The following is a 19,254-nucleotide window of genomic DNA, read 5'->3' as shown; positions in this document are numbered from 1 at the left end:
CCGTAGTCTGTTAACGCAAATATCTCTTTTTCAGGCCAAAGCTTGGAAACCAAAGCACACATAAATCCCCTCACGCCCACACTTTCTTCAGCCTGCAGTCTTTTCTTGTTCTGCCTCTCAAATGCGATCCCTTCTTGGGTAGTAAAAGACTCAGGAGGAAGCAAAAACTCTGAAAAGCTGTACGGAAAAACGAAGATTCAGTATATGCTGTACAACACTCTGTACCATTGCCATACTCTAATGGAATGTAGGCTGGATACTTGAAGATGTGTGGGCCGACTCTTCCCCACCTTTGTCCATTAAGGTTCTTCCCCATCAGATATGTGTGGGTCTCATTGTACCACCCCTCGTTTTCTCTCTGTTACTTCTCAATCGCGGTGAGTTTTCCAGAGAAGTGTCCAGGCATTTGCCCAGCTGTGGTCAACAATTACTGTGCTCCAGTTCAGCTCTGGACTGACAGTATCAGTCAGATGTATAAGCTCAGACTTACACATCTGACATGTCAAAGATATCTCGGGCAATTTTGGTTGCTGAAACCTGAATTTGGCTATATACACACAGGTTTTCAAAGATGTGATAAAAGGTACAGCCCACCAGAAAATCCATTTTGCTGTCAAATTTCAAGCTCTTCTAGTGCAAGGAGGAGTAAAATATCTTGAAAAGGCCTCCTCAGTGCTGTCATATGGAGGCGAAAAGAGTTTTCCTTGCAACTTTATGACTTGAAATGAGTCAATCTTTTAAAGTTCCTTGAAGAAATAATCATTTGAAGTAGATCAGCCTGAGACAGAGAGCTAATGTGACACAAACAGATACAATTTAGTGAACTGATTTTCACAGAGTCTTGATATAGGGGAGGTTATTTTAGTAATCAGTGGTATTCCCTACAAAAGGCTGTCATGCAAAGGCCACTGGATTCAACATGGAAATTTCCCTCAGCTTCTGAGAACTTCAGGTCAGACATCTGAATCCTTCAGTAATATTTTTTGTGTTATATTTGTGGCCAATATGACAAATGTGGTGGTCAGGGAAAATCCATCTGTGCAGGAGAAAACAATTCTAATGGTGCATCTCAGGATTAGCGTAATCTTCACTCAGTTCCAGCCTTCCTTCACCCTGGGCTATCTCATTGGTGTGCTTTTTCTCCACCTAGAAGCCAGGTAAATTGTCTCATGTTTGAAAAATACAAAATTATCCATCAGAGGCAGGCAGAAATAGATGTTTTTTCTTCTGCTTTGTGGGATCTTTGAAAAGTCTGCGGGGCGATCGAGGTATGTTGTATTCCAGTAAGAGCAGCAATTTATTCCCACGCCTACAGGTGTTTTCCAGCTTCCCTGTGATGAGCTTCACATCTCAATAAAGAGATCGCCTCATGGGCACTTATCCTCTGAGTCACTGTGTAACATCCCCGTGGCAATTTACATTACATGGAAAACCATACTGAAAATCCATTTGTGCCTCTTTTTAAGGAGTCTTTAGAGGAATATGGGTATTGACCTTCCTGTTAAAGTTGACCATGGTTTCTGCTTTTGCTGTTTATCTCATCTCTTCTCCTTCCATTGGCGCTCTGCCTGTCGACTGAGGCGCAGGCCGCGCGCCAGCGCAGGGCGGGAGCCATGAGCTCACCGGGGAGCTCCGGACCACAGCTAAGGAATCCCCCTCCCTGCCATTTTCGGGTGTAAAACTTCAGTGTGACATGCAAAGTGCTAACAGGATCACAGATCATATTTAATACGCAAAATAAAAGAAAGGCGAGTCAGCACCCTCAGTGATTGCTTAAGAGAGGGCTTCTCAGCCAAATCTAGCGCTTTCCTCTGATGCGTTTCTGCTGTACTTTTCCAAAATCATTTACCCTGTTCACACAAAAAAATGACAGGATGGTACTAGGATCTGAACTCTGACTCTCTGCTCTTTCTGCTCTTCTGGATGCTGATGGTGCTCTTTTACAGAAGTTGAGTTGGATCTGGTTGGAAATATGAGGCATTCCCTCTCTAAAGAAGAACTATATGTATATATATATAAAATGCCACCACTTTTACATGGTTAAGAAGCTGCTTCTATCATTTCTTGATGTGATAGTTTTCTGTCTATTAATGTGCTCTACTTACATATGGGTATATTTAATTACTTTTGTTAAGGGAACATGTTCATTTCAACCTCCATTCACTTTAATTATGTGGTTTTCAGTGCTTTTATACATCTGTGTTAGGGATGTGTAAAAAAAGGACATTTTTTTCTTTGTATTGCAGACATGGGCATGTTGGAAATTTAAAAATGGAACGATACATAACTGACATTAACTATGACTGCCCAGGAAAAATATTTTAATACATGGAAATACATTTAACTTCTGTGAACACTGTACTCTTTTTACAGTGAAAACAACTTCCTCTCCATTATAGAAAGCTTCTTTAGGACCTTTTTGATGTCTGCTCATATCATGCCTTGCAGGACAACCTAGGAAAAGAACATAATGTGGCAGTGATTAAAAGTAGTACTTCATGTAGTAGCAGCAGGAAATTCCTATTAGCTGATGCCTATCCCAGCTCTCCAACTTAATGTCAACCTTGTTGTCATATTTTAGTATTCATTTATGTTTTCAAGAGGAGTTATTGAAACAGTCAAAATGTGTATGTGCATAGTTGGCATATAATGAGAGCTGAAAACTTAATTGCTAGGAGCAATCCAGTCAAGGCTTTTACATTTGGGATGTCCTCTCTAATTAAAAGAATATGGATAATTTTGTAATTATAATCAATAATATGAGGAGAGGTCACTTCAGCACTCTTGATCTAAGAAATTCAGTGACAATTGATTTACAAGGAGGTTATAGAAAACAGGAAAAAGGAAGGAAGCCACGGGTAGCCTTAACTTCAGATAACCTATGGGTTAAGTGTCTGATTTCTTATCTAAGCTTTTCCTTCCTAGGAGCTCCTGGAGCTCAAGAGGGGGTGTGCCATCAGATGGTGGTGGCGTTGACTCCAGAGCGCTGGAGGAGGTTGGCCAACTACCAAGAATCAGAAGATTCCCAAGCATTTTGCATGCTGATAACGGAATGTGGAGAATTTTTCCTCCATTACATCCAGAGTCAGGCAAATATTATGTGTGCATTACTGGCATAAGATGCCGTACCATATTTTCATCTCTTCTCAGTGAATGATGGGGACTCAGTTTGCCACAGTCAAGCACGCTGGGCAACATCTGATTTTTGTGGTATCGCTTGCAACCCAAAGTACTACTCCACGCAAATGAAGGAGGCAGAGCTAATTTTCCATATTGTGCTCATTCCTGGAAGACCTGGGATCCCAGGTCTTTTTCTGGGTTTATAAGGACGACTTCTTTGCCCAACAAAGCTGGTCTGCATCAGCAGATTTTTGCTGTTCACTAATCCTACTGCACTGGGAGGCTAAGTGAGAACAGGAGCCTATTCTGGGAGTCTAAGCCAAAAGGATGGAATTACAGAAGCTGGATGTTGGCCAGAAACACCAGGGCTAAAAAACAGAATCCCTAAAGGAGTTGCTGAGACCTTATGGTCATGGGCAGGATGTTTGTTTTCCATCTCCTCCAAGGGACGGCACATCCAGCAGCAGTTTCCCATCCTAGAGAAATTCTGGGACTTTTGTTCAGAACTGACTCAGAGGAAAGGGTGCTGCTCAGTGAATCACAGCACTGCTTCCCACAGCGTTTGGGTTTTCCTTAGGGACCTTGCAGCCGTTCTGCCTGGTGCACAGGAGCCCTTGAGGCAGCAGCACAAGGACCATCACCACAGGCAGAGCCCTCCTCGAGGCATTAGTGGCCTGGGGCCTCTTCCAGCAAACACATACACATATGCTTAACTCTATACTTCTAAGGCATAATCCCATTAATTTAACTGGGATTTCTCATGGGCTTAAATTCCTGCAGAATCAGCATGGGGGTCTGTAGCAGCAGCAGCTGGGGGCGGCACCGTTAATTGTTTTGTCCATTCAGTTGCTGAAGGCTTGTCTCACCCTGGTGTGGCTGCCTGGCCATGGCTGCCCTTGGCTCTCACGTGGTAGAAATGTCTTGTGGCTGAAGCACAGTGAGCTCTGAGGATGACGGGCTTGCTGCATGTCATCACTGTTCATAAGTTCAGAGCTGAAAAATGAGTCCTTCCTCTGCTGCAAGGTCTTGGCTATGCTTCATCTTCCCTCAGCTGCAAGCCAGGCTTTGCTCACTCCAGCTCTTCCAAGGTTTCTGCCTCTTCCTCATCATCCTCAGGTCGTATGGAGGGAATTTGGTGCGTATCACTCCTAACGGATCACCTCAGCTGCCTGGGTCACAGCAGGATGGAGAGCCTCTCCTTTGTGCCTATCTCCTCTAAACCACTGTATTTCCTCCTACGTAACACATTTCTGCTCACGTCTTGCATCCTGTTGGAACAGATTGCCTGTTCTCTCCATATTTTCTCCACATATCCTCAGGTCATTTTAATTCCTGGACCCTATTGCCAGCCCAAGACTAAACACAAAAGGATAATCAGGTAGCAATGGGATGAATAATTGTCCTAAAAGTGCTGCCCTCCCATGACTTTTACATGGATTCCTAATTTACTTTCTATATAGTTGCTGCTTTTCTACCTGAAATCTTGACCACTTTTTTTTTTTAATAAATCAGTAAGTCTGTGAAGTTAATCATTTTATTTTAATAAATAGCTTAATAAATAATACACTTTTATAGGCCATGGGCAATATATGTGTATGCAAAGCATATCGATTCAGAAGGGGCAGTCTCTGAGGGAAAGTGGATTTCTTTTCTTTTACTGCATGTATTTTAACACTTTGGTTTTAGAAAAAAAAAATCCTCATTCTCCCACTGGAGGCCATTTATGCCAAGTCTGAGCCTGGAACAACTTTTTATGGCTGAGTTGCAGTAACCCCTTGAATACAGAGGTTTATAACGGAAACTCTGACAAACCTGTAGCTCGAGTGCTCCTACCAGATGTTTCTGTAATGAAAGGGCTGCGCAGAACAGGCAACAGAGAGCAAACTGTACTTTGTGTTTTGCTGCGATCGTGAATGATTGTGCTCACAGTTTATAAAATGACGGTGGCTTTAACCCAAAACCGAAAGGTTCAAACAAGTCTGCACGCTGGCTCCATGCCAAGCTGTGGTAGCATGACTATCTGTTGAACATAACTTGCTGCCTCAAAAATACAGGTCACTTGGTCATGTGAACAATGATTTGACCCTCTGGTACTGGCGGTGGTGATGGCTGTGCTAATGTTCAAAGCGCCCTGGAGATGGATGCCAACAGTGCTCAACTAAATATATGGTCTGAGGGCAACTAGGTGCACTTCTCAAAACCGGTGCAATGCTGAGATTACGGCTCTGAGTTCCTCATTTGGACCTATCCATGGGATGGTTTCCTCCTAGGTCTGCTGTGCCAACATGCATGCTCTGCTACTGTGAAAGCTCTGCCACCTCAGCAACCCTATGGGTGATTTCTAAATTGTCTATAATGAGATGACACAAACAGTTCCAGAGAAAAGATAACGAATAGCTGAAATATTGTGCTCCTTCCAGGGAGGCAACGCAAGGGGGATCCAACACACTCCAACTAGTACCCAGCAGGTGCTAGTCTGGTGGTACTCAAGCTGAGATGGTGCAGAGCAGTTCATTCACCCCTCTGGGCTTGGCTGTTTGTCTATGCTCAGCATATCCAGCAGAGCCAGGAGTGACAGACCCGGCCTCATGGTCTCCTTCCCCGGCTCCCTGAGGGCCATGGGCATTCGAGCAGCTCAGCTGGCACCAGGGGTGAAACCAGGCAAAGACTTGGGGAGCTGCATCCTGACTGTAAATTGAGAATCCACAGTCACTGAAAAGTCAAATTCTCACTTAGAACGGGATTATTAAGACAACCAAAACATAAAGCTTCACCAGAAAAGGAGGTTTTCCATCTATAAATATTAGCAGAGGCTATTTTGGTTTTGTTTTAATCTTCCTCTCAGGCCTCATTAAGCAGGCTCATCTTCTGAAGGTGCTACAGAGGCTTTGGGTGCCAGCTGCCACGAGGCCGACAAAGGCTTCACAGGCGGGACGCGGGTGACATTTACGCATGTCACACACACATTGATTTGTTCCAAACGCCTTCCTTTTTATGATGGTGTTTTGTGAGTCTGAATTCCTTTTGGGTGATTATGAGCAACAATGTGTAATTACTGGGCTCCTGGTTAGCTCTCCGTTAATACGCTGTATCTAGAAAAATGTGGTCACCAGGGTTGTGTTCATCACTGCTTGGCAAGTAGCTCTGAATAACAGTGTTCCCTATGCAAAAGTGTCGCTGTCATCCATCAGCACCACGAGCAGAGGCATGTGCAAGCACTAAACAATTGAGATAAACTCTGCTTATAACATCCTTCAAGCAACAGTGGAGAACGAAAGCTTTGCGGCTTTATCAATGTACTTTTGATATCACTAGTGTGTTATTTTGTGGGCTTATTTAACACGAAACTGTGTGGGTTCAGGACTGCTGGCTGGAAGGGGCTGTTCCTGCCCTCACATTCATTCCTGCAGGGTGTCTCAAAAGGTTATCTGTGCGTTACCACAGGTCCTGCCCTTCTTCTCGCCAACCCCACACTCCCTGCGGCTTTTACTCCTCCCTTGGTGCCCATTGCTCTGTCTTTACACTTCTCAACTTGCCTTGCATGCCAGCAAGCTGCACTGCGGAATTCATCTCTACCTAAACCCCCGTTATCCACGGGAGTCCTACTCTGGGTGAAAAGCTCCACAGCAGGAGGAAGCCAGGGGCTCGGTGACCGCAGCCTCATCGCAGTGAACCACGTCCCTGTGCCCCAAGCCTTGGAGCCAAAACAGTGCCACAACTTCCCTGGGGTGAGCAGGGCAGCTGTGGGGCAAGGAGCGCTCTCATCATCTGCTTCCTTGCAGGCACTAATGCCTTTGGCAGGAGATGCACAGTGTTTTTAACAGCCTTATCTTTCTGTGGTGGGACTATCAAGAAGAAACAGAGAACTTTCTTGGAGAGAAATCAGTAAATTTGTTAACTGCCTCAAGTGTGTTGGGTTTTGTTTATCTTAGTTGAGGGACAAATAATACTGTTGTAGCCAGAAACACAGAGAAAAGGAAAACTGGTGAAGTGCATGATAGGAATAGTCTTACGGGAACATGCTCTCAAACTTGCCCTTCATCAAAGTGACTTAAAGGCACAAGCATTTTACACTGTCCTTCGCCTATACCACTGCCTCCTTGCCTATTGGTAAAATTGGGCCTGCACTTTGCTATCCTTAATTGACCCCTATTAATCCTCTTAGAGAAGACACTTTTTTTTTTTTTTTTTTTTTTAAGGAATTAGATTCTGAAGGAATGGACCGTAATCGAGTACTCGTTTCTTGGACTTAGGAATTCCCAGTCTGTGATACGACTGCCAAAATGCTGGGCAAGCTACGGATGTGCAAATTTCAGGTGCCAAAAATTGGACTGGAACTTTCAGTAATGGCAAAGGAAGACAGACAAACCATATTATGGCCTTTAAAATGCATTGGCACTATATAAGTGCTATATATATTATTCTAATGGGAAACACTGGACAATCTACTCTACTTATTCTTTGTGTGAATAATAGTTGCATTCATCCTGTCTGACTGATACCAGATAATGACTGGTGTGAATGATTTTCACTACTAACATATAAATATTGTATTTATTTCTCCCAGTGCAATGCTTTCTCCCATGCTCAGTACTTTATGCTCCTCTTTAGCTGTCTGGCTTTTAGCAGAGGGCTGTGCGGGTTGCCAGACAAGTCTGAGTGAACTGATGCATTAATTTGCTGGCCATTGGAAACGCTGGCTATCTTCCAGCTAGTAATCTGACCGCCTCACTTAGGCTCATGTAAGAACAATAAATTAGCTAAGAGTGCACAGTGACATATTCTGAACCTTTATATGTGTGCATATTTAAGGATATCCATGAAAAGATATTAGGATATTGCAGGAGTACAGCGTTACCGTGCCTGCTTGTATAAAAGGAGTCTAAGGTGCAGAGCAGGAGAGGAGCAAACCTCTTTAGTGCCCACCTTTTAGAGCATGAGTGGTAACGATAGATTTTAATTAGCAACATCATCTTGGATTGTGATATCATTATCTTCAGCAATTTATTGTATCAATGCAGTTCATGATAGCAAAGTGGCTGTGAAAAATGAGGACCATGGGTTAATTTCTGCCTGTCTTTCAACTGATGGCAGAACTCCCAATGAATTCAAATGGTGAAGATCTCACCTCAGTTTTTAGCTGGTGTAAGCTGACATACTTCCATATACACCAATGAAGCCCCAATAATTTATTGCAAGTGAGAATCTGGCCCTGAAGCTATTAAGGGCTATGATTTATAAAACTATTATTATGGGACTATAATTCCATCAAGGGTTTCTGGCGACATCACAGACCAGAGTTAAGCGAATTGTGCAAATAAATGTAATGGTCTTGCAGTGCAGTGGAAATCTCTCTCTCTCTCTCTAGGTAAGACTCTTAGCAAAAAGATATTAAAATATATTTTAACCACTCACAGCAATAACTGGAGAAGAAATATTGGCTGCAATCCTGAGACTCCCCAGGCAGTGAATCAAAACATGTATTTTGTAGCAATCACCCCAAAGCTGTAGATGGTCCCCTACACTGCTGTGATGACACAAGGTATAAAATCTCCTCTTCAATCTGATCTTTGCATTACAATTATTGTTATCCACCTGCTTTGATAACAAGCTCAAATGTAAGAGCTGGACACATTCAGATACCATACAGGTGCTCGTGCTTGCCTAGTCTAGTGATGTAAAGCCTATCTGGGCATGCATGAAGACGCACCTGCATAGCAGAAGGGAATGAAGCCCCACAGTGGGGAGGGTATTTGGAGCATATATTGCACACAATCGGCTTCATATTTCTTTTCTCTACCCCTCTTCAGCCCTCGTTATCCATTCTTTTTATAAATCTTTACCTGGATGATTAGTCTCCCAGTTAGACAAAGGCACATCCAAATACCCAGTCCTCGTGTTCTTACATACATCAGCTGGGCCCATCAAGATGGATGTTCCCCATTGTGCCTTCCCCCATGTGAAACTTTGCCTCAGCTGCTTTCTCGACTGCCTTTTGGGTTTCTGAGACTGCAATTAAACCAATATGTAATTAATCTTCATTAGAGAGATGTGTCTGTATCACAACCCTGAATCTGAAAAGTCTGGGGCTTGCAGGAAACACATGCATGGATTGAGAATTCAGTGTGGGACCAGATGTGATAATTCTGAGGATATAGTTCTGATTTGACTAGGAAAGGCACAATTTTTGTGAATCACTCTTTTAAAATCAAGGCAGAAAAAAACACAAAAATTAAGCCATATGAAAGAAGAAATAATAATAATAAAACACACACAAAAATGAGAACCCATGAGTAATACATTTCCTCTTTCTCATTCTTTCATGTAAAACAGATATTTCAAGTCATACTCAGCTCTGGGCATGAGATAAAAGTCACATATATCCAGGTCTTTGTAAAGTCAAGTCACTGGAAAGTGACTTCAAGTCTTTCTTGTGCCACAGTAAACTTTACTTTGTCTATTTTTTCTGCAAGGGACCAAAAGTAAAGTAAATGACAGATTTCCTCTGTGCGGAGAAAAAAAAATCCTACCTCCTGAACACAACAGAATCCTTATTTATTCTATGGCATTTTATATGTAATCTCTTGTTACAATTAAAATGATGAAAAAGCCCTCAAACAAGCATAGCAAAACTGTAATTTCCTATTAGGTTGTGAAGGACTTTTCTGCAGGGGGCTGCAGTAGGTTAACCACTGTATATGAAAACTATGGCTCTCAACTGGCAATGAGAACGTTAGCCCTGGCATGACAGGTTATTTAACAGTATCACCTCAAAGCAACCCTTTTTATTTTTCTTTTTGTTGCAAATGAAACACACTGAGCCAGGCACTGAGTCAGCAAAACACTTAGCACATCTTCAAATCACCCACCGTTTGGACAATCTTATTTCTGTGTCTTGTTGAAGTCATTGAAAATTAGGCCCATGTTTAAAGTTAATTACATGGTTAATCAGTGCTCTACTGTAGCAGGCTTAGCCCTCATCCAAAAACCAAGGCATGCTTTTTGTTTTCTTCAATGGCCTTTAAAAAGACAGCTATAAAAATACCTCCACCACACATGATATGTTACTCACCCCACTGGATTTCTCTCAGGGTGCAGAAAAAGAGCCGGTGAAAAATTTACGGCTGGAGACATATGAATTAGCAAGGTAGAGATCAGATCTGGGAATTTGCAATGGTACTACCCCCATTTATACAGCTGAAAATCTGATTCTTGTTTTCTAATAAAACCGTTAATCATCAAAGTCTTTTTGATAGCCTATATTAAAGCAACCGTAAACTGGCAATTAGCTTTTTTTTTTTAATATGTTTGAGTGTGCATTTTAAATATATGTACATAATACAAGGAAACAATTCATAGGGATGAAGGCAGAAGGTGAAAAACATCTTAGAATAACTTGAATAAGATGGCACACATCAGTTCCTCTGAGGAACGGGAACCGAAGTTCTATTGAAACCTCAAATAAGGAAACACCTTCTTTATATGGAACTACTGAGAGAAGTGAGTGTGATGCTTGCTTTAGGGCATTGTACAGGCTTGTCAATGGGTTTTTCTTATCACACCATGCATTACCGCATTCTGCACCCTGCATATTGCTGTTCACTGTAACGCTGTTCTGTGTCATCTGATTTATTAAAGCATAAAGCATCTGCTTTATTAAAGCATATGGATAGTGAAGTGAAATATATTTGATTTTTATTAAAGATCAAATACTTATGAGCTCTAGAAAAGCTCAGGTAGCAGACCCCAGCTCCAAGTTTCTGGGACGTGTGGAATAATCCGGTTCCGCTCTTAGCGGTGCTTTGGATGCCTGCTTAGCCCGAGCGGAGGCCTGACATGGGGCAGCAGGAAAGGCGGCCGCGGAGGCAGGACAGGCGGGTGGCGAGGACGGAGGCAGCTCAGCAGCCAACTCAGCACGTCCCCCTGTCGGACACTGTTGGCAGGAGTCCCCGGGAGCTCCGTCAGGGTCCCCGGAGGCCCTGGAGGAAACACCTGCGGCCACTGGGCCTCATTCTGGCCTGCCGGACAGGGAGGCGAAAGGCGGCCTACGATGCACAGCGCGACCGGGGCTCGCCCGCCAGCGGCTGCAGCCAACGCAGCAGATACCAAAGGTTTGGTTTTAATTAGGGCTGAGTCCTAATCGCCTTTGGTTTAGGCTATTTTTGCATCTCCGCTGACCAAAGGCAGCAGACGGGAAGTCCGTCTCCATAATAAATCATCCGTCCTGCTCCCTGGGGTGGGGATGGAGAGTGAAGAGGTGGCACATACCGCATCGGCCTAATGGTCTAAAAGCTCAATCCCTCCTGTCCTTAAAAGCAAGTCTGCTAATAAATCTCAGACTGACATTGCCTGGCCAGATCAGGAGAGAAGGAGATGCCAGCGAGGGAGCGACGACACAATTAAAAAATAAAAAGGATACTGTGAATAAGCGCTGATTTGGCAACAAAGCCTGACAAATCCTACCCTAATCTATGTGAAACACTTTGAACGAGCCAAGGAAACTGCTCGAGGAAAATCGCCTGCTCAGCCCTCACAGCTGTGTTGGGACCTGCTTTGTCCTTTGCCCCTGTAGCGGACATCTCTGGGTCTCAGCAAGTGTAATTCTCATCACCAGGGAAGGCTCCATCCCCTGTTAAATAACAGGCATCCTTGAGAAATAGGGCAGAAATAGGGCCTGCGAGGAGCTGCCTGCTCTGCCTCCATCGCCTCCGGTTAGGATCAGCGGCAGCTCCCGATGGGGACGTGTCTGGGAGGCGATGCCCCATCGGACAGGTGGACACCTCCGACGGTGTCAGCTTGGTCAACCCCACAGGCTTCTCTCTGCTTTGTGATAAACATATTTTTAATCCCCGAAAGCGCATGGTAATCAGCGATGGCCGCGGGCCAGGCGCCTGGCATAAACTGAGGCGGCACTGAGGGAGCCCGGCTGCACTTCTTACATCTGCAACAGCCCTCAGATGGAACTTGATTCCTGCCTTTTTTCCTCTGCATCTACAGGAATGGCTTAATCCAGGGTGGCAGTGGAGGAAGGAGGCGCTGGGTGTTCAGCGGAGCAGCAGATGCAGCGCACCAGCCAGGAGCAGCCAATGGATTGGGGCAGTGCCATCTAGGAGAACGCTCCTTTTCCCAGGCTACCCCGTTACAGTGGTAAAAAATAAACTCCCTATTAAGGAGACAGAGGTTGAACATGCTCTCTCACACACACATCAAAGAGAAATGTTAAAAGCACCTTCACATTTTCACACAGGTGGGGTTAAATCCCTGATTCCACAAAACTGCAAAGGGTTGGAAGGGAACGGATGGGTGCAAGGCACAGGCTGTGCCCCTGTCTGCTCTGGAAAGCACTGCACTCAACTGTTGCTTCTTGCTAGCACAGAGAAATAACAAAAGGCTGAAGGGATAAGACAAATATCCTCCTTCAAGAGTTTCTAATAAAATGATAATGTTGAGCGAGCCTGCCAGTACATTCTGTGTCCAGATGCACTGTAGCAGAAGGGAAGAATTTAGCATGTTTTGAAAATGCCATTTGGCTGTTGCCAGAGATGCATTCGATCCCACCGCCAGCAGGGGAGGTGGCAGGGATTAAGATGTCAGAGGAGACGTCATTTTACCTGTGATTTTACTGAGGAAGACAATGCGAAAATATTACTATTTCTTGTAAGGAAGATTCCTTCCTTCCCTCTTTTTTTTTTTTTTTTTTTTTTAGTTAATTCTGGATTCTCCATGGTGGCAAAGCTGCTTTTACAGCAGCCCTGGAGTATCTTTATGGTGATAACAAGCAGGTTGTGGGATGTATTTATGTCCCACAGTGTTCTCAGTATTCGCCTGACTTGATCCTGCAAGCACTGGAGTTCACACATGAGTGGTGGAGCACAAGGTGTCCTCAGCTCAGGACTGTGGGGCTGTTGGCTGCCTGCAGACTCTTCCTGGGGAAGAGTCTTGGGATGATCCTGCTGCTGTTTCCTTCAGACTCCTTTTCTCCGTGTGAATCACCCTGACACATTTGCTAGAGCTCAGATGCAAGTTCAAATCCTGGCCATGATCTGTCCAGGCTCCATAGACCTTTTTGCAAACCCTGACCCAGGTCGGCGGTTTTAGTATGTGTCTAAATCCCTGCCTGATGGGGCCAGCATTAACCACACACTTAACATGCAGCATGTGATAAGGAGACATATTTCAGCTGGAGTTAAGCATATGCTTGAACTATGTTCTCTTCTAAATGGGATACTTTCTTGAACCGGAGCCTACATTTTTAGCGTGATCCATCTTTGCTGCTCCACATACCTTTATTGTAAATTAATGTGCAATACACACAGGGCTCAGTAAGTGCATGGCTCTGTGGCTTTTACACAAAAAGCCCAATTGATACATCACATACTTAACCTCTTGAACAAAGGAGTTAACTTTGCAGGATCATTTACATGCAGGGGCCAAAGCTTTTGGATAGAAACTAGCTGTCATGTGGTGTGCAGTTGAAAGAGCAAACAGCTTATTCATTATGATAGCACTGGATTCAGAAACAAAACACAGACGGCAGACAGAGCCTGCCCAGATTTCCAAACATATCTGCTGTCCCCGTAGTAAAGCATGTTTATTTAAACCCTCTCTCCATGCATGCACTCAGTCACTAGGCTTAACTCCCGATTTCCTCACATCAGGTAGCTTGAACGGGACCCCAGCGCGCGCACCGTCCCCTTGATCACATCTGGGCAGCTCCTGCGAAAGGGAGCAGGACTCCTGTGTCGGCAACACAGCCCTTAAACCAAGGCTATGAGGGAAACCAAACACCGGGAGTGCCCGGCAGCGCGACGTGTGTGCAAGCGCCACTGCCGCTCACTAGACCCGCAAACTCCTGAGCTCGGAGCATGAATCTCCGAATGACAGCCACATGTTCTTCATGTGGTTTACTCACTTTCCCTACTCGGTCGCTTGCTTTTATTTGTAATTTTTATTTCTTTTATTAAACCTCACCACTTGGGCAACCAGATGCGCGCATTTAACTTCCAGTATAACGGATGCGTAGGCTATTAAGATGATGACTTAAGTCTGTCAGTGCTTGGCCATGCTAACTTAACCCCTGTCGGCAAAAGCTTGGTCACAGAAGGGGCCTCAGTAATCCCTTATTGCTGTGCATCACTCTGTAAGGCTGCTGTGGACAAATCCCTCAGGACTTGATCCAAACTTACTGAAATTGGTGGGAGTTTTCCATCAATTTATTAGGCTTGACACCAGGGTTTTAAGAAAAAAAAAAAAGGCATTATAAGAATGAAGTGCTTTAGATGGAGGTTATTTGTAATATAACATGACATCATCGGTTGCCTCCAAATTTAATTCAGCAGAACACCTACATTTTACTGCATATCCACCTACAGTAGTGTAGGTGGAACTAAAAGGAACTAAAAAAAACAGGAATAAATTGACTTTCAAAGCTTACTTTCCCCATGTAAAAAAATGTGGATTTAGCTAGATCTCTACCTATTCCCTTTATCCTGTATCCCATTACTCTTGGTACCACTGCTCTGTGTTATGGACTGGTGTTCTGCAGGGGTGTGTTGGACCAAGTCCTGTGCTTGTGGCTGTGCTAAGGTGCTATCAGCAGGTGCTGTCCTGGGCAGACGGCAGGGAATGGGCTGTCACGTGTGGGTGAAACACACACAGCCTGGCAGGACAGCGAGGAAAATAAGGAAAACATGTCTTATATCAAACCCAGCCATCTGGGCTCACTGCCTGCCCAGTGGAAATGGGCCACGACTCGGACACAGTGCACAGTCTCCAGGCTCCCTTATGATCTCTGAGGGAATTCACATCCCGGTGGGAATTCCCGATTTGGACTCATCAGCTCAGCACAACCCACAGTTCTGAGAAAATTCAGCTTCGGATGTGACTCCCCAGCCAGACCTTTTAGCTACCCCTAAGCTAGTGAACTAAGCAGGGCCAGGGCCGAGGTCGAGACCACCCCATTCAGTCACTGGTTAGCACGTGCCCGTGGAGGGGATCACCAGGTCCACAGCAGGGCTCAGCACACGATGGGATCCCACCTCATCCTCAGCAGACAATGAGGATGGGGTTGTTCTGTTTTGGGGTGGGGGAGAGGGTTTATCTCAGTGGACAGGAGCTGCCTTATTTCACTAGCCCTTGGGAACATGCAAGTGCCGTGGCTTGTTTCATGGATCAATACAGGCTTTGCTTTTGCCTGAAGCATCAGTTTTTACACCAAGGCTGGGCGACAGTACAACTTCATACATGATAGAGGGTCTGGCTCCTGCATCTACACCCAAAGACCCTCCCAGAGCAAGGAGAGGCTTCGCTGGCCGAGAGAGAGGCACTGCTCCCTTTGGCCCAGCCACCTCCTGCTCTCCATCACCACGGCCTCCCTGCAGAGGTGATGCAGAGTCTCAGCTCTGAAGCTTCTCTGCTCATTACACAGACCGTTGCTCACACAGGTGATTTGCCTGGCAGTTCAGAGCCAGACCAGGAAGCAGACTTTCTGCTTAGGCATTTGAAGCATTATGCAATAGCGATGGATTAGCTGGCTGGGTTCTGTTTCCAGTAAAAATACTTGGGATCATCACTAACAGATGGGAACCAACTCTAGATTCATCTAGGCATTCCTCCCGAATGCCAACGGAATATTTATCCCTATCTGTAGCTTGTTCTGTTTTGGGATTTTCTTCCCACAGAACAAGAAAGAACAAGAATCTCCACAGCGATGTTGGCAGCAAGCCAGTGATGTAAGGGTGCTCATACAAGTCAAGTCATGGGGTTCTTGAGAGTGTCCATGCTGAGCAGCCTGTGCAGAGAGCCTCTCTTCTTACAAGTGGGCATCAACAAAGGAATTAGCCACCCCTTCTACCCGAAAGTCATGAGGATATAGAGGCACCTAAACCACTTACACACGTTTGAAAATCCCAAGCACGGTACTTCTAGCACCACTTGTCGCAGCATGAGTGGTGGTGAAGGGTCAAGCCTCCTGGCACCGGGAAATCCTGCAGAAATGATCAAAAGCGACAGTATAGATGTAGCTGTGCTGTATCGGTGGGCCCTATGGCACAGACAGTCTGCAGAGAGGCAGTGAGCCCTTGGCACCACACGTGGCCTTACTCAACCCGTCAAAATGTTGCAGAACACAGCCGGGAAGTAAATGAGGAAATCGCTTATCGGAGCAAATCGTTAGTGGCCAGGAAGGGATTGGAGAAGTGTTTTGGGCCTTGTGCATTTGGGGATTTGCTGCAGAGCTCTCATGTGGTTAATGTTTGTGCTTGTGGGTGCGAGCTGAAGGTCACACACCACCAGCAGGTCTTTGCATGCTCTGTGCATGCAGCAACTATGTGCAACACAGTCCCCTGGCTTCAGAAGTAGCTTTGCCTCCTCTCTGAGCTGAGAGGCCCAGGCCCTCCTCCTCTTGGCAGATGTAGCCTTCCAATTTGGTATTTCTGAAGCCAGCAGGTAGCAACTCAAATGCTGCCCTTCCTCCATGTTCCCTGTCCTCTGGTTTGTTCTGCTGGAGACGTCTTTATTTGGCAACATCGACTGCATGTCAGTGTACGGAAATAAATAAAGCCAGAGCAGCACACTGTAGTTTCTGATTTGCTTGCCTATATATTCAGAAATTATCAATGTTTTCTAAGAAGATCAATATGTCTTTAGTGGCTAGGAAGGAAAAGAAATGAACTCCAGCGATTAAGTGCTAAACGCACAATTACTATTTTATATAGGCAGGGCTGGCAATGAAATATCTGTCTTACTGCCTGCAAAGAAGTCATCAAAACCATTATTTCCTTTATTATTTTATTCTTTCCCAAACTAGACATTTGTTCAGCTTGTTTACTCATACCACAAGACTACAAGCTGTGTAGCTAGCAATAAATGAGGGAATACATTTATCTTTGGAAACTTAGGCCAAGCCAGACAGTTGATCACTTGTTTTTCTAGGTGAATAACACATGTGAGATTTGCTCAGATAAATCCCATTAGCAGTAATGGGATTGCTTATGTTAATTGCCCACTTAATAAATTCCAATAAGAACAGTTAGGATTTTACAATATACAGCAGGTTTCTGGCATGAAACAACAGATCATCGTGTCATTGCTGGGAAGCAGAAGGACGTTTCACCCCTCTAGCAGAGGTGAGTATGGGAGGTGGGTTATGCCCTTTGGATGCCAATAGCTAATCTAATCTCCTGTGTAGGCTGGCAGATGGGTCATGACCAGGTACAACTGCATTTCACTCCTAGTCCTGGCAGGTACCATCCCCTCTGAGGGGGAGCAAAAGGATGAATCTGTTCCCCATTCCCACTTCGTGTGGCAAGACCACCTGAGTCAAGTTTCACACTGGGCCATGAGAGCAGCTGCTTGCAGAGCAAGACGGATGATGGAGAGTTTCATGCTGAAGACCACCAGCCTTTGACACTCTCCTTTTTTTTTCTCCTTGCGTGTTTTGTGTTAATTCGGGGCACTAGGCGCACGCGACTCGTGATGGTTCCCACAGCCAAGTGTGTGGCATATTAATGCCCTGCGCCCATAGTGCTCTTGCTGCGCAGAGCCATGGAAGAATTTCAGCAATTCGGTATGCTCCTGCTGCGCCGCCGCATTTCTCCTGCACTCACAATAGCAGCTTCTAGGCCCCTTTTCCCCATCTTTTCCAGCTCAGCTTCCTTGTTTACTTCTCTGGCCCTGTCCCATTCAACAGAGGACCACATATGCACAAAGCAAAAGGAGTTCAATACAGGAAGAATAATGAAGCTTACATAGCAAACGCGTTATGCAATTTTCGCTGCCTAAGCTGCTTAGACATTGTGGGAACAACTCGTTCCAATAACTTTTTTTGGAATAAAGCCCCATGATTGAGAGCGTAGCAAGCAGGTTGCACACACAGACCCCATGTTATCTTCAAACTGGTTACCTTGCTGGACGATAGTTGAATTGACCCTCTTAGAGATTATGTGTAATTAGAGACACACATCTCTCCTTCTCTCCCTTTCCTGTAGTTTAGAGCAGCTAATTTTAATTCTAATTTCCCCAAAGTCACCATTCCCACAAACACGACCCGGGTGCCCGCTTCAAGATGAATCTTTTTATATCTCCAGCCTGAGTAAAATGAAGCCACTATTTTAAAATCTGTAAGGGTAAGTGGATCCAATACTCACGTGGACACGCTCCTTTTCTGCTGAGAAGCTCTTACACACAGAAACGTTAACAGGATTTACAAAATCCATCTGTTTGCAAAACCAGCGTCTCCAAGTGCATTCAGTGCATTCAGATGGGTAAGTCACAGCAGGTGCACAAACTGTGGCTGACTCACGCGGCATACAGATAGACTAGGGCTGCTCCCCGTTTCCTCTCACTGACAAAGAGCACATTTTCACCCCTCAGACCCTTCTGAAGAGCTGCTTCGGATTTGCCGAGTCAGATAATTCACTGCTCAGAATGCTTGAATCACCGGATTCAGCAGAGAAAATTTGAAAGTAGGAGCACAGCAACAAGAGGCGCACCATTTCCGCAGGCATTTCGAGAGCCCCTTATGGCTGAGGACCTCTAAGCTCCTTACAGATATTAATGAATTAAAGCTACAGCATTCCACAGTGCTGGGTAATTTTATTATCCCCTCGGCTAAGAGGAAAACGGAGACGCAGAGAAAGTGGCTGGTCTGTGGTTTGTCTGCTTAGCTGCTGTGGGAGGAGGCTTTGGGATTTCAGCACGCACCACGCAGCAGCAGCAGCGCTGGAAGAAAAGCCATCTGCATTTCGGGGAGAGGGAAGGTGTCTAGTGAGTGGTTTTCCTCACGGGAATAATTTCAACATATTCTTTCTTTCTAATGCTAACAGAGGTCTTCTCTCTACCCTCCTTGGGATTTCCGAAGGATCGCTGTTAGGGAGCAGTCAGTGCAAGCCTGCTCACTGAGGATGCCTCAAAGAGGGAGGAGGCAGAGGACGATTCCTTCTTCCCATTCTGGGCAGCTGGCATTTATTGGTAGCTTGGGTACGGCATAGAAAGAGCCCTTTGTCACATGTTCAGCCCCCTAGAACTGAATAGGGAATTTATCTTTGCAAACATAACTGTGAAAAGTGTGGGGCTGCTGAGGGGATTTCATTTTGTTGTTTTTTTTTGAACAGGCTTTTCTTCCCCCTTCATGCC

General features: G+C 45.1%; 1 protein-coding gene across 1 annotated transcript in view; it reads right to left on the bottom strand.

Moving 5' to 3' along the window:
• The window catches only part of ASAP1 (ArfGAP with SH3 domain, ankyrin repeat and PH domain 1), a 153,215-nt gene extending 134,850 nt beyond the window's left edge, over nt 1–18,365 (bottom strand). The window contains exon 1 of the mRNA XM_088534972.1: nt 18,267–18,365. The gene's annotated coding sequence lies outside the window, so the exon portion shown is untranslated. The remainder of the gene's footprint in view (nt 1–18,266) is intronic.
• Nucleotides 18,366–19,254: the final 889 nt, after the last annotated feature.

Source organism: Tinamus guttatus, unplaced genomic scaffold (assembly GCF_059628265.1).
Source record: "Tinamus guttatus ecotype Peru unplaced genomic scaffold, ASM5962826v1 Tinamus_guttatus_pri_ptg000038l, whole genome shotgun sequence".
In the NCBI taxonomy this organism is placed as follows: domain Eukaryota; kingdom Metazoa; phylum Chordata; class Aves; order Tinamiformes; family Tinamidae; genus Tinamus; species Tinamus guttatus.
This window is presented reverse-complemented; position numbering and strand designations above follow the sequence as displayed.